Source organism: Palaemon carinicauda, chromosome 28 (genome assembly GCF_036898095.1).
Source record: "Palaemon carinicauda isolate YSFRI2023 chromosome 28, ASM3689809v2, whole genome shotgun sequence".
NCBI lineage: Eukaryota > Metazoa > Arthropoda > Malacostraca > Decapoda > Palaemonidae > Palaemon > Palaemon carinicauda.
In genome coordinates, this window is record NC_090752.1 from 49,068,606 (window position 1) to 49,081,748 (window position 13,143).

At 37.3% G+C, this 13,143-nt stretch overlaps 1 protein-coding gene and 1 long non-coding RNA gene across 2 annotated transcripts in view; both read left to right on the plus strand.

Moving 5' to 3' along the window:
• LOC137622021 (uncharacterized) overlaps positions 1–6,464 on the plus strand; it is a 41,589-nt gene extending 35,125 nt beyond the window's left edge. Inside the window, exon 3 of the long non-coding RNA XR_011040327.1 lies at positions 5,962–6,464. This is a non-coding gene — a long non-coding RNA (uncharacterized lncRNA). The remainder of the gene's footprint in view (positions 1–5,961) is intronic.
• LOC137622022 (trace amine-associated receptor 1) overlaps positions 1–13,143 on the plus strand; it is a 386,751-nt gene that overhangs the window by 154,927 nt on the left and 218,681 nt on the right. The gene's annotated exons all lie outside the window — the stretch shown is intronic.

Consider the following 13,143-nt stretch of genomic DNA (forward strand, 5'->3'; position numbering starts at 1 on the left):
AACTACCAGTTCATGTGGAAGATATTCAAGAAGTGGTGTAAGGACTCTAATCTCAAACCATACAGTTTCTGCCATCAGAGGATACAGAGCTATGCTATATTTAGTATTCAGATTTGAATTGCTTTTAGGGAGATGTTAGAGGACCCATCATTTTAGATTGCGTTAGTTCCTAAAAGGGTAATTTAAACTTCACGAGGCTTGGATGTGGTTCTCAAGGCTTTAACTAAAGTGCTGTATGATCCACCACTTATTATAAGCAGATCTTCCAACCATATGCAGTATATGAAAGTGCTTTTTCTAGTGCCTTAGCAACTTCAATGAGTTAGTGAATTGCAGGCAACATAAATAGGATTGGCTTAGAAGGAAAAGGATTTTATTAACTATTGCCTGTATTCAAAGCGATGAAGTCATACAGTAATCCTCTTATTGTGAAATTCATTGTCTGAGACAGTGGATAGAGAGAATAGACACTTCCTGTGCCACCCAGTAAGAGCTCTTCGTTACTACTTGGACTAGACCAAGACAATCCAGCTGCGTCGTAGGTTGCTTTTCTTCTCTCCTAGCCTCCCAAACAAGGCCTTGGCTTGAAATGTTTAGGCCTGCCTTCCTGAAACAGGTCATTGAGGAGGTGTCAGGGCTTTGCCCGCCTAATCATCTCGGGGCATCAGGAGCCCACAGTACTAGGGGTATGGTTACTTGTGCAACCAACATGTCTGTTTTTCATACTAAAGGCTGCTATATGGAGGTCTCCGTATTTGAAGGTACAGTATATAGGACACTTTTTCCATCCAAATCTTGGCTGGAAAAAATTGCCCTGCATCATACATTCTATGTGAAGTTTGAGACCTCTTGTAGGCCCAGGCTAATCTTATCTCAGACGCTCACTAACACACCTTACGCTTGGTACTTTTACCTGCCCTAAACTCTATGCATCCTTTTTATTTTTATTGCTGGTAGTATTGTATTATTACTGGTGCTTTAAAAATTAATTTGTAAAAATTAAAGCAATCTAATCTGAAATGCTGGAATTTGCGTCTGTTTATTAAAATCGGCTGATAAGCACACTGACATACTGGTAATGCCATCTGTTGGCCAGGAATAAAACTACAATGTGGTTGTTGTCAGCGCTTCCTGCCAGATATATGACCCAGTGCCGCACGACCTTACGACATTTTCCATGAATTGTAGATTTTTTCATGATTGTACGTGTTGAAGCCTTATTGTACAACCATTGATTACAAAGTACGGTATCTGGCAACCCTGATTATTGCCAGTTCCTTTTGTTTACTTGTATGTCTAAGTGAATTGGCAGAATGCTTTTATGAAAGGGGTTCTACTTTACCTTACCAATTGCTTTATGCACTGCTGGCTTTGTTTGTGTCCAATGTTTTATTATTGTGATTGCTGTGCATGCCTATACTAACAGTTTGCTTAATTCCTGCTATTGAGATATCTTGTGTATGCTTATTACTTGTCTATACTGCCAAATTGCCTTTATCATTACTAATTCTATTATTATACTAATACTATCATCATTATTATCAATTCTATTATTTCTTACTATTTGAGATGTCTTGTGTGAATACACTAAAACCTTTTTTTCCTGAATCTCTTGTTGAAATGAGGGTGCGTCTTACATGCTGTCAAATACAGTGTCTTTTCCCTAAATATAGTTAGTATATGATGATGCGGGCTGTCATTGTTTAACCACTGTGATCACTGTTTCCTCTACACAGAAGTCGGCTGGTAGGCAGAACAAGAGATGTCTTACATTATATATTCACTGATGATCGAACCTTCAACAGAATTGACCCTTTGAATGGTAGAAGTCATTCAGTGCAAGTACCCTCGCATTAACAGTAGAACCTCTTTATTGGAAGTGACATCTTGAAGCGACAAGATTTTTTTTAATGCAGGACACAATATTGTACCACCATTCAAGCCCTTCATCAGAAGTGACACCTTGTAGGGTTTATTGTAGAGTACAGGACCTCTCTCCAATGTGTCGTTTCCAAAACATGACCGGCCAGATGGAAGAGTACCACTACACCTGTGGCTTCATCAACAGAGCCATTGTAGAGGATTCCTAGACAGTAGCTCCCTGTGGAATTTGCTCCGACATGGCGACTAATGACAAACTTGATGAACATGCTATGAAAATAAATATGGTAAGCTAGCAGTACAGACAAACTTCCTAGCTTCATACTGATCAGTGCCCCCCATCCTACTAAAGAGAATTGCCAGATGTTGATTGTGCAGTTGAGTATTAGAACATTGTACTGTAACTTTCAATTCAAATGAGTTTTATGATAATTGGGCAATCATCAATGCACTCCCAACTACCCCACTACAATATCAATAATCAAAGCAGGAACAGGTCTTCCCTACACTTGCTGAAGATAAGTTTCCTTTGTGTGCAAAAACAATCTCTCAAGTCCCAAATGCTCTTGGTTGCCTCTCATTGCTCTATTGCACTTCAGGTTACTCTTTAACTCAAAATTTGAGCTAGCAGATCACGCCCCAAAAAAATATTACGACTAAAACAAACTTTAATGCATGATAACTAGCAAATGACATGCATAGACAACTATTAGGTGTATGTTAGCACTGAGTACCCTGCTTCTCATAAGTCCTGCCATGAATGTGGATGTCATGAGATTAAGGTGATAAGATTGTGGCAGGCATAGCTATTTCTTTGTGTTCGATCTATCGAAATCCAGACGTGGATGATTCTATTTTCGATTCTTCTTATCAGTATGGCTAAGTATTGATTTCAGTGCTCACCATAGGGAGGGGTTAAATTCTGTTTCTTCTTCTTCCTGATGGCTTAAGAGCATAAGACTTTGCCTCTGAATCAGGCTGTAAGCAAATCATAAGTGAAGCTACTCACAGGACAGGCAACTATTTGGACCTTGTATACACTGACACCTTTGGCATTATAACAGGTAAGGTTGGTTCTCCAGTTGGGACATCTGATCGTGCCTTGATTTCATTAGCAGTGAAGACTGAGCAGCTTGTCCCTGATATATCATACTCGTGTATGATTTATACGAAATCGCAAGCAGAATGTTATGGGTTTTTGAGTGATCTTTTGGTCTTGAATTGGTCACAATTCTATAGTAGTGTGGATCCTGATGTCTTTTTGAATGAGAATATAGTCAACATAATTGACAGGCATATCCCTTCTAGTGTGCTAAGGTACTGCGTGAAGGACTATCCATGGTTCAATGATGAATGAAGACTCGCTTATTTGGAGAACCTGGTGACTTATCATCTTTGGAGGGGTAAGAGATCAGATTTGACTTTGAATAACTATCTTCAGCTTAGAGCGTTTGCTCAGAGTTTATCCTTCAACTGATAAGGAATACAATTTAACCATAGGAGAAATCCTTTCTGGTACAACCCGGGAACGTGAGTGGTGGAGGCTAAACTAACTAGTTTAGCTTTTTGATCTCGTGAAATTAAAGAGCTCTTGATGAATCTTGAGGCCTATGGAGGTGTAGAACTAAATGGTATTTTTCCTTTGTTTTTTATAAAGAATGCATATTTCTTAGCTCTAAAGTTATTTTGCTCAAGTTAGCAAGTAGTGGAGCTTTTAGCACTTGTTGAAGATTTGATAATGTTACTCCAAAATGTTAGTGTGTTTGTGGTAGCTAAAGTCAAACTGAACCGCCCAATTTCCATAATTCCCACATCTAAAGTTTTTGAACATCTTTTGGCAAAATGACTTAATAGGCTTGCTGAAGGTAATCGTATAGTCTCTAGTTTGCAATTTGGTTTTTGTAAAGGCTTTGGAGCATGTGATGCCCTTCTTATAATCTCCAATACTGCAGAAATCCCTAGATTGTGGTCAGGAAATTCGTATGATTGGCCTTGATTTTAGTGCTGCCTTTGACAGTGTTAATCATGAGGCCCTTGTTTTCAAACACACAGTTGGGAGTGGGTGGGTTGCTTCTTAGCATCATTATTGAATTTTTAAGTAATAGATCGCCAAGAGTTGTTGATGGGCATCATAGTGAGTATAGGAATGTAATACCTAGTGTGCCTCAGGGTAGTGTTCTTGGCCCATTACCTTTCATACTATATACCCATGACATGCAGTTTGACCTAGAGAACAAGCTTGTTGCATATGCAGATGATGCTACACTTTGCATCAATTCCATCTCCTGAATGTAGATCTGGGGTTGTTGAATCCCTTAATTGAGATCTTGCTAAAATGAGTGCATGGTGCAAATTATGGGGCATGAGGTTGAGTCCTAACAAAACTCAAAGTATGATTGTTAGTAGGTCAAGGATAATAGCTCCTTAACATCTGGATCTTTGCATTGATAATGTTTCTTTAACTATGTATGACTTTTAAAATTTTAGCTTTAATTCTCGACAGCAAATTTACTTTTTGAGAAACACATTAGGTCTCTCTTCTTCCATTGCACTAAAAAATTGGCTCATTGAGATAGTCTTTTAAGATTTTTGGTAATCAATCAATTCTGAAGTTTTAATTCTTTCTACCTTGTTTAGAGTATTGTTCTCCTGGCTGGTCTTCACCTGCTGATTCTCATCTTAATTTGTCGGACAGGAAGTTACAGTCTATTGAATTTTATATTCCTGATCTAGATATTGATCTCTGGCACCGCCGATCAATTAGTTCGTTATGCATGTTGCTTAATATTTTTCATAAATCTGACTCTTTACATTTAGATCTTCCTGGACAGTTCCATCCTGCTCTTAATACTATAAATAGTGTTCTAATGGTTAGGCCTTCTCCATCATTAGGCTGAATACTACACAGTATTCTAGAAGTTTTATTCTAGCTGTTAAAATGATCTTACTAATCAGGTAACTGAATCTGTGGAACTTCAAAAGTGCAAACTTGCAGCTAATGTTTTTATGCTGAACAGATTGACATACCTAAGTCATTTTATAGTTTATATATGAAATATCTGTGTTGATTATTACTGTTTTTAAAATATTTTATTTTGTTGACGGTAATTCTCTTGTAATATCACTCACAGAAATATTATATAGTAGGAAGCTGCCTAAAGGAACTTCCATCAAGACGACATGGCTATCTCCCCCCAAAATAGATTTTTCCTACGTCAAAATCCGTTTTATTTTGATTCTTCATTATTTCTCTTATCTTTTATTTCCCTATTACATTTCCTCACTGGGCTATATTACCCTGTTGGACCCCATGGGCTTACAGCATCTTGCTTTCCAACTAGGATTGTAGCTTAGCTAGTAATAATAATAATACTTGTGAAATACCACATTCATTTCATTGACGGAATTAAAATTCTATTACTAATTAACATGAATATTTACCTTATATCTACTTACATCTTATATCATTTGGGACTTGGTGTGTATATTATACTTGGGTAAATGGATTAATGTAAGTAGTATATTAGATTACAGGAAAGTTGCTGCAGTAAGATCCATCAGATGTTAATTGTGCAGGGGAGTATTAGAAAACTAATTTTAGATTAATATTTGCATAAAAATCTCCATATGTAATGACTGTAGAAGTGTTAACTTTGCTTTGTATAGAACATTGATTTATAGTTGTCGAAAAAAACACTAAAGGGCATTAGGAGTAAAATCTTAGTGTTAAACATAAGGCCACCTGAGTAAGAAAGCTAGAAAAATTTGGGGGTTAACTTTTAATCTAATCAAAGTTCATTTTTAGTGACTATTTAATCATATAGTATTTGCCATAATAACAAAAAGGAAACTACAGTAGTATTTACCAATACAGTACATGGTTAGTTAAGTAAATTTATTTTTCTGCTGTTTACTACTAGAATAAAGCAGGTTGTTAAAAAATAAAGCCTGAATCTCTATTTAGCAGAGAGAATAAACGTTTGGTTTTGCATTGTTGTACTAGAATGATAATGTGGTGATTACTAGATATACGGTATAAAATTTTATGGTGGGACAGTCTTATAATTTTATATTTTTCAGGGACTGCTGGAGATTGCTGGAATGATAATGTTGAAGACTGAAGACTTTACTCGACTTTCCCGTTTATTGATATGCCTATTACCACTTTCTGACGAAAACAGCACCTGTGATTCCCAGTGATTACCCAGTGGCAATAACAAAAGACTCCTAAGCTCAGTGTCCACCTTGCGATCATTGGAACAAAATAAACAAAAAATCTACAGGCTGGAACGTATGACACCTTATGAAAGGCAACAATTTGAACAGAAAAAAATAATCTTTCCAAAGGAAAAATAAAATTACAATGGTAGAAAATAGTCCAACAATATTGAATGAGACTTTACCAGCAATAACCAGCCAAAGTAAATGAGAAGAAATAAACTTTCACATGTTGGACACTCATATCAATACTAAGTCACCAGGAACAGTTTATTCAGTAAGCCCCCACATTAAGATCGAAGATATGAAATAAAAAATTCTTTTTCAAATACTATCCTATCTTGTTTTTGGGCTCAAGCCATGTCGTCCTGATGGAAGGTTCCTTTAGGCAGCTTTCCAAGGGATATTTAGCTACAGTGATATTCACAGAGAATTGACCATAGGTCTCCAGAATTCTAACTCCTGGCACAAGTATCCTTAAAAATTTTCTTCAGGATATCACATAATATCGGGACGTATTTCTTGATACGACATGGCAATCTTCACCCCGAATAGAGTTTTCGCTCTGAGGGGGAAGAGTGGCGGAATTGAAGGGGAGCCATCAGCAAGGTTACCCGGTGGATCCCCTTCCTGTACTACAACAGGGCCCAATATGGCTACCCATTCCTTGTAGCAATAAAGCATGGTGGCTACAGATTCGGGTGGGGATTGTTACGTATGTACACACCTTTTCTTTGAAAAGGAAGGTGGGTACATCAGGACGACATGGCCATCTCACCCAAAAATAGATTTTTCGCTTTGCTTCAAAATCCGTTTTCTGGGCTCCGACCCGTGTCGCCCAGTGAAATGCTCCTTTAGTACCATTTCTAAGGTATATAACTGCTATATATTACCAGAGAAAAAATTGCATAGGGATGCCAGGTTGAACCCAGCTCGCTCACCTATAAAAGGTGTCGATATATGATACTGGGGCGTGATAAATGACAACCAGAGGCCTCGCACCATTTAGATATCTCCTGTCAAAATCCCCGATAAGCGAGGTGCCGTTCCACCTCCCACTACTACAGTACCAACAATCCCACGCCAGTGACAACACTCCTTTTACAGCATGCAGTTTGTTAACAATTCTTTGTGTTGTGTGTAAATTTCGCTGTTTTTCTCTGGATTTACCTCAAGATGTCCGACTCCACTGTCACTACATCTAAGTTAAGTACCAGAGTTATGAGTTTTGAGATTTTGGAGGGGGCTTTGTCCGTTTTTGTTTATATTATTCAGTTTTTATTCACGACCTTGCTGGGTCTCCCTCGGTACAGGCTCCTTCCTCTCTCTCTCTCTCATTCGTTCTAACGATTTTCAATTAGTCCTCCATACCGATTGTTTCTCGTTGTGACCTTTATGGATCTCCACAGTTCACACACCGTATCAATTTTATATTGTCCTGTTTTATGATAACAGTTATTTCATATTCATGTGCGTATATTGGAGGTTGGCATGCCTGATCGCCATCGGCGTTCTTTTCCACATATCATATCTTAGCTTATTTATGTTCGCACGCTACGGACTCGCTTACTATTTTAACGTCATTCGTATGATTGCATTAGTTCGAGGGGCTTTCATGAGTCAGTTATTACAATTTAGTTTTCATTTTGTTAGCACTTCACTGACCCTGTGTTCTGTTGGTAGCCCTGCCTACTTCTAGCGCCGTCAGGCTTGTTCTTTTCTGTCTCTTGTTCGCGCCCTCGTTTGTTTTACGATTGATTTATAGCTAATTTTATAATTGTTATTATCATCCAGCATGCCTTCCTCTCTTATTTACCATGTGTTATGTTTTTTATAGTGTTTTTAACCTTTCCACGTGATCATATCACTCGTGGGTCTGGCAGGTTGGTATACCTGATATCGTCTCGGAGCCTACCTACTCCTAGCCTCCTCCCGCCGATAGCGCCTATGTTCTCCTCCCGGGGGCATCCGCTTTGCACGGGCGGTTTCCCGTTGTTCTGTGAGGCATTCTATTATTATTCATTAACGTACATTACGTTTCCCCAATACTTGTACTCTACCCGGTCGTAGTCGTTTCTTTCCGTCGCTCGTTTGGCGACGATCGGCGGGGAGTCTCGACTCGTTCCGTGGTACCTTGTTATGTTATTTAATATTAAGTTGTGTACGGGCTTCTCCCGCTTAGTCCCGCACTTCACGGACCCTTTTAAGATCCCCCCCCTCTGTCTCGCACCTCACGGACCTCATATAGATATATATATATATATATATATATGTTTAAAGACTTCCATTACGGGATCCCCGGGAGTAGCTTTTATTCATTACCATTCGGTCGAGTTTTTTAGTTGAGACCCTGAGCCAACGTTATTCATTATTACTTGGATTCCCTTTATATTTTAGTCACTTTTATCTATTATATACGATCCTAGTTCTCGACCTTGCCTTCCATGATATGATCACGAATAAGGTTTGACTTAATTTAATTCATTAATTTAATTTGATTTAATAATTTTATAATCAAGTAAAGCTGTTATTTGATTTTTAAACACCGGGGTCCCCTGGGGGGTCCCCTAATTTGCCTTCATTCAATTATTAAGGCATTATATATGAATAAATTTTATCATTTATTTGATATGACTTATAAAAGATTTATATCATTATTTTGGTATTGATACTTAAGCAATCCGGACCCCACGGTCCCGATTTGCTTACATTAAAGACACTTTATGGCTATATATAAAAGACATGATATTGATATATAAATCTTCTATCATGATATTGATATCACTTAAGCACCCGAGGCTGAGCCCCTATTTGCTTTCCTTCAGGATTCCTAATGTATATATGGAAAACATTTTTATCATGATATTGATAGATAAATCTTTATCATGATCTTGATATCATTCAAGCACCTGGGGCCCCCGAGCCCCCATTTGCTTTCATTCAGGACTCGAATGTATATATATACAAACATTTTTATCATCAGGATTCCTGATGTATATATACAAAACATTTTTCCCTCTCATTCAGGACTCCTGATTTATGTACTGTATATGGGTATAGATATATATATATATATATATATATATATATATATATATATATATATATATATATATATATATATATATATATATATATATATATATATATATATATATATATGATATATATATATATATATATATATATATATATATATATATATATGAATATATATATATATATATATATATATATATATATATATATGAATATATATATATATATATATATATATATATATATATATATATAAAACATTTCTATCATGATATTGATATAAAAAATTTTTAGCATGATTTGGCTATAATTTAAGAATTCGGGGCCCCGAGCCCCTATTTGCTTTCATTCAGGATTCCTGATGAATACATATAAAACATTTTTATCATGATCTAGATATATATATATATATATATTTTAAGCACCGGCGCCTCCAGGCCCCTAGGCCCCTAATTTGCTTTCCTTTAAGATACTCATGTTTCTAGAGAGAGAGAGAGGCTTCAGCCTTTCAGACCCACTGGTTTTGCTATGACACACCCCTGGCTCCTCCCCCCGACAGCTGTAAGCAGGCACAAACCACGCCCATCGGGGCGGAGCAACCAGAGACATGTGAGTTGACAGGAACCAACCCGCCATATTTGAAGTTGACAGGACACAGGTAACACCTGTTACACCTCACCATTACTACAACCCTCCCCTAATTATTGTTACGAGGGACAACGCCTTAATCAACCAATTAAAATGTCCAAAAAAGTCGTAGTATCAGCAGATGTGCATAATCTTAGCGAAACTAGCGATGATGACCATATTCTACCGGCACAACCTAAAAGGAAGAGATGTCCCTAAACGGAAGTAACCAGCCAGGAACCTTCCAACAGTGAAATTCTTCAATTGATATTATTACAGAATCAAACATTAATGAAACTAGTGGAGAAAGGGTAAGGTTTAATATTCTGTTTTTATATAAAAACGTCTTGGATAGCAGTGGATATAGACTGATGACGTCACGGGCATGGCAGTAAAAGGTAAACAATGAGCCGGTACGGACCGTGCGGTAGTGATAATCGTAAAAGTTTGAAAATAGATAAATTTCGAGACCGAAGTACATTATCATATAATCCTAAACTATGTGTAAAGTGAGCCTAAACATTATTAGGGCTAAATACTTGTGTGCCAAAGGTAATTTATGCAGTAAGGTGAGGTGTTAACTAGGTTTGCCTTTCGTTCCAAAGAGTTGAGTAGCCTAACTAGCCTAACTTTTTCTTTAAGTTTAATATACTACGTCAATCTAGGCTACCTATTAGCCGCTGCTTGCGCCTATCCCACCGAGATCCTATCGTCGACATTTAACTGGAGGGGTTCCTGTCAAAGGCGGTATAATTGCGCCTACCTCAGCTAATGGGTAGAATTTTATATCACTCGTTTCCTTTCGATATAATGGTTTACCCCTTACCATGAGGAACTGCGTCTTAAGAATTTCTGACAGGTCGGCTATACAAATAATATAAGATTATTACTGTAGAGGCCATATAGTTTAAGCATGGGATATTAGTGAGAGGATGCCGATTGACCTGAATTAACCGATGAAGGCCATTTGAGCCTAGAACCCGATTGCCTGGCTTCAGCCTTCTAGGTCTGCTGCTGTCCAACCTGATTCGTAAATTCATGAGCCGTGTTATAGATATCAGTTAAACTTTTATTATCAAATTTGAGTCTAGATTTTCATTCCTATTGCAGAGGTGGTTCGACTGCAAAAAGGAATGACAATACTCCTCCTCCCAAGCGCCCTCGCCGTAAAGTAGATTTACCTGAGAATGCAAATGAAGAATTGTTTACTACTTATAATGAAGATAGTAGTGACTATGAAGAATTTAACCCACTTACTTTTAACAAACCTATTCCTACTTATATATCTAACAATTTCAATGCTGTGCCCTCCATTCATAGAGATGGGAAAATACAATTAAATGACTCCCTAATTGCATTAACATTAAGTGAAGGAGACAAGAACTCTCATGATCAATTCTTTGTTTGTAATCATAATAAAAAACTTGCAGACCTTTTTAAATTGATAAATTAGCCAAAGTTGAACTTTTGGCCAAGTGGCAGGTTGTTCAATGAAGATTTCAAGAAGAAATTTCACTTTGATATTGAAAACATTAAAATGGCTATATCTTTTCAAGGGCATGCAGCTCTAGCGCAATTAGCTTACCCCTCTAAGATTAACGATATTGATTTCATTACTAAAGTGATAATTGGACCTTTCAGGAAACACATTGATCTAATTAAAAGTTTAATCCGCTCATTCAGAAGTAGAACTTTACCCAGGAACCTCAATTTAGATACCAGAGATGCTATTATTAAAGCTGAAACTAATGATATATGGGTCTTATCAGATGATCATAGGAAAGCTATTGCTTCATGCTTTCGAGGCGGTCCCCTTCCTAGAGGAGGGGACATTTTCCCTAGAGGTGGAAGGTTCAACTTTGGCAAGCATCAGGGCTACCCCAGAGGGAAATTCAACTCTTACAGAGGTTTCAGGGGAAGCTTTGGGTTCAGGAATAGGTTCAATCCCTACAGGCGAGGTATCAAGAGAGGTGGCCGAAGAGGGGGAAGGAGTACAGGGGGACAGACAGCAATTAATTCAGACGTCAAAGATAAGAAACAAAACTAATAATTCTTTAATTCTTAATACCATCGAGCCCTGCTCGGACCAAGATGAAAATAACCTGGAGCTACACAGTAAAGATAAAAATTTGGCAAATGTACCCACTAACAATTCAATGATATTGGAAGAGTTAAATTTCCCTTCAGGAGCCTCCAGCTCCAAGGAAACCTCTCACGCCCCTCCAGTAAGTGGGATAGGTAGGTCATTGACAAATAAATAAAAAAATTGGCAAAAACTCCCAAATTCTTCTTTTGCATGCAACTTGATCAGTAAGGGTGTGAGACTCCCATTTATCAATAAAAATAAGGCTCAAAAGACTTTGAAAAGATTAGGGGTGGATAGATATTATCCTTCTAGCAAGAGAATAATACTAGAGAGAGAATGTAACAGATTACTAGACCTAGGGGTAATAGAACAAATTAACAGGAATTATTTCTACTACTCTAACCACGTATTTTACAAGCTTAAACCCGATGGGAGCATTCGCCTAATCTTCGATATGAAATGCCTTAATACTATGATCAAAAAACCTTTTTTCTCCATGCTGAAACCTAAAACTTTATTCCCTTATTTGCATTTAAACACCTGGGCATGTAGACTTGATTTAAAGGACTCTTATTGGCACGTCCCCCTTCATTCAAGTGCTCAAAGATTCTTAACGTTCAAATTAGGAAAGCGCAAATTCAAATGGACGGTTGTTCCCTTCGGGTTAAAGACAGCTCCCTACATCTTTTCCAAACTAATGTACACAGTAGTTAAATACATTAGGAAGGAATATAATATTCTCATCTTTAACTACTTAGATGATATACTCATATTAGCAGATTACTTTCACAAATGCGAGGCTCACACCCAAATAGTCATTGAAGTGCTCACAGAGCTGGGCTGGCAAATATCTATTAAAAAGATTGTCATTCATCCAGTGCAAAAGATAGAGTTCTTGGGAGTTCATTATAACTTGGAAAACAAAACAATGAGACCAATGCAGAAAAATATTGATAAATGTATCAGACTTGCCAACACAGTATCAAAATTGAACAGATCTGACCTCAAATTATATCAAAGATTGATAGGATCACTTAACTTCTGTTCCTACTACACCTTTTACGGTAGATACCATCTTAAATTCCTTCACAGATTTCATAGATATTTTGCTAAAGGATATAGAATCATTCCTCCTCCTTTAAAATCCTTTCTAGAAGAATGGAAACAGACTAACATGTATAGTGATATAAACATTCCTAATAATCAAGTAGATCTAGAACTATTCACAGATGCATCCAACTTTGGGTGGGGGGGAGCATTAGTAAGAGAACATGGCATACTCTCAACTAATA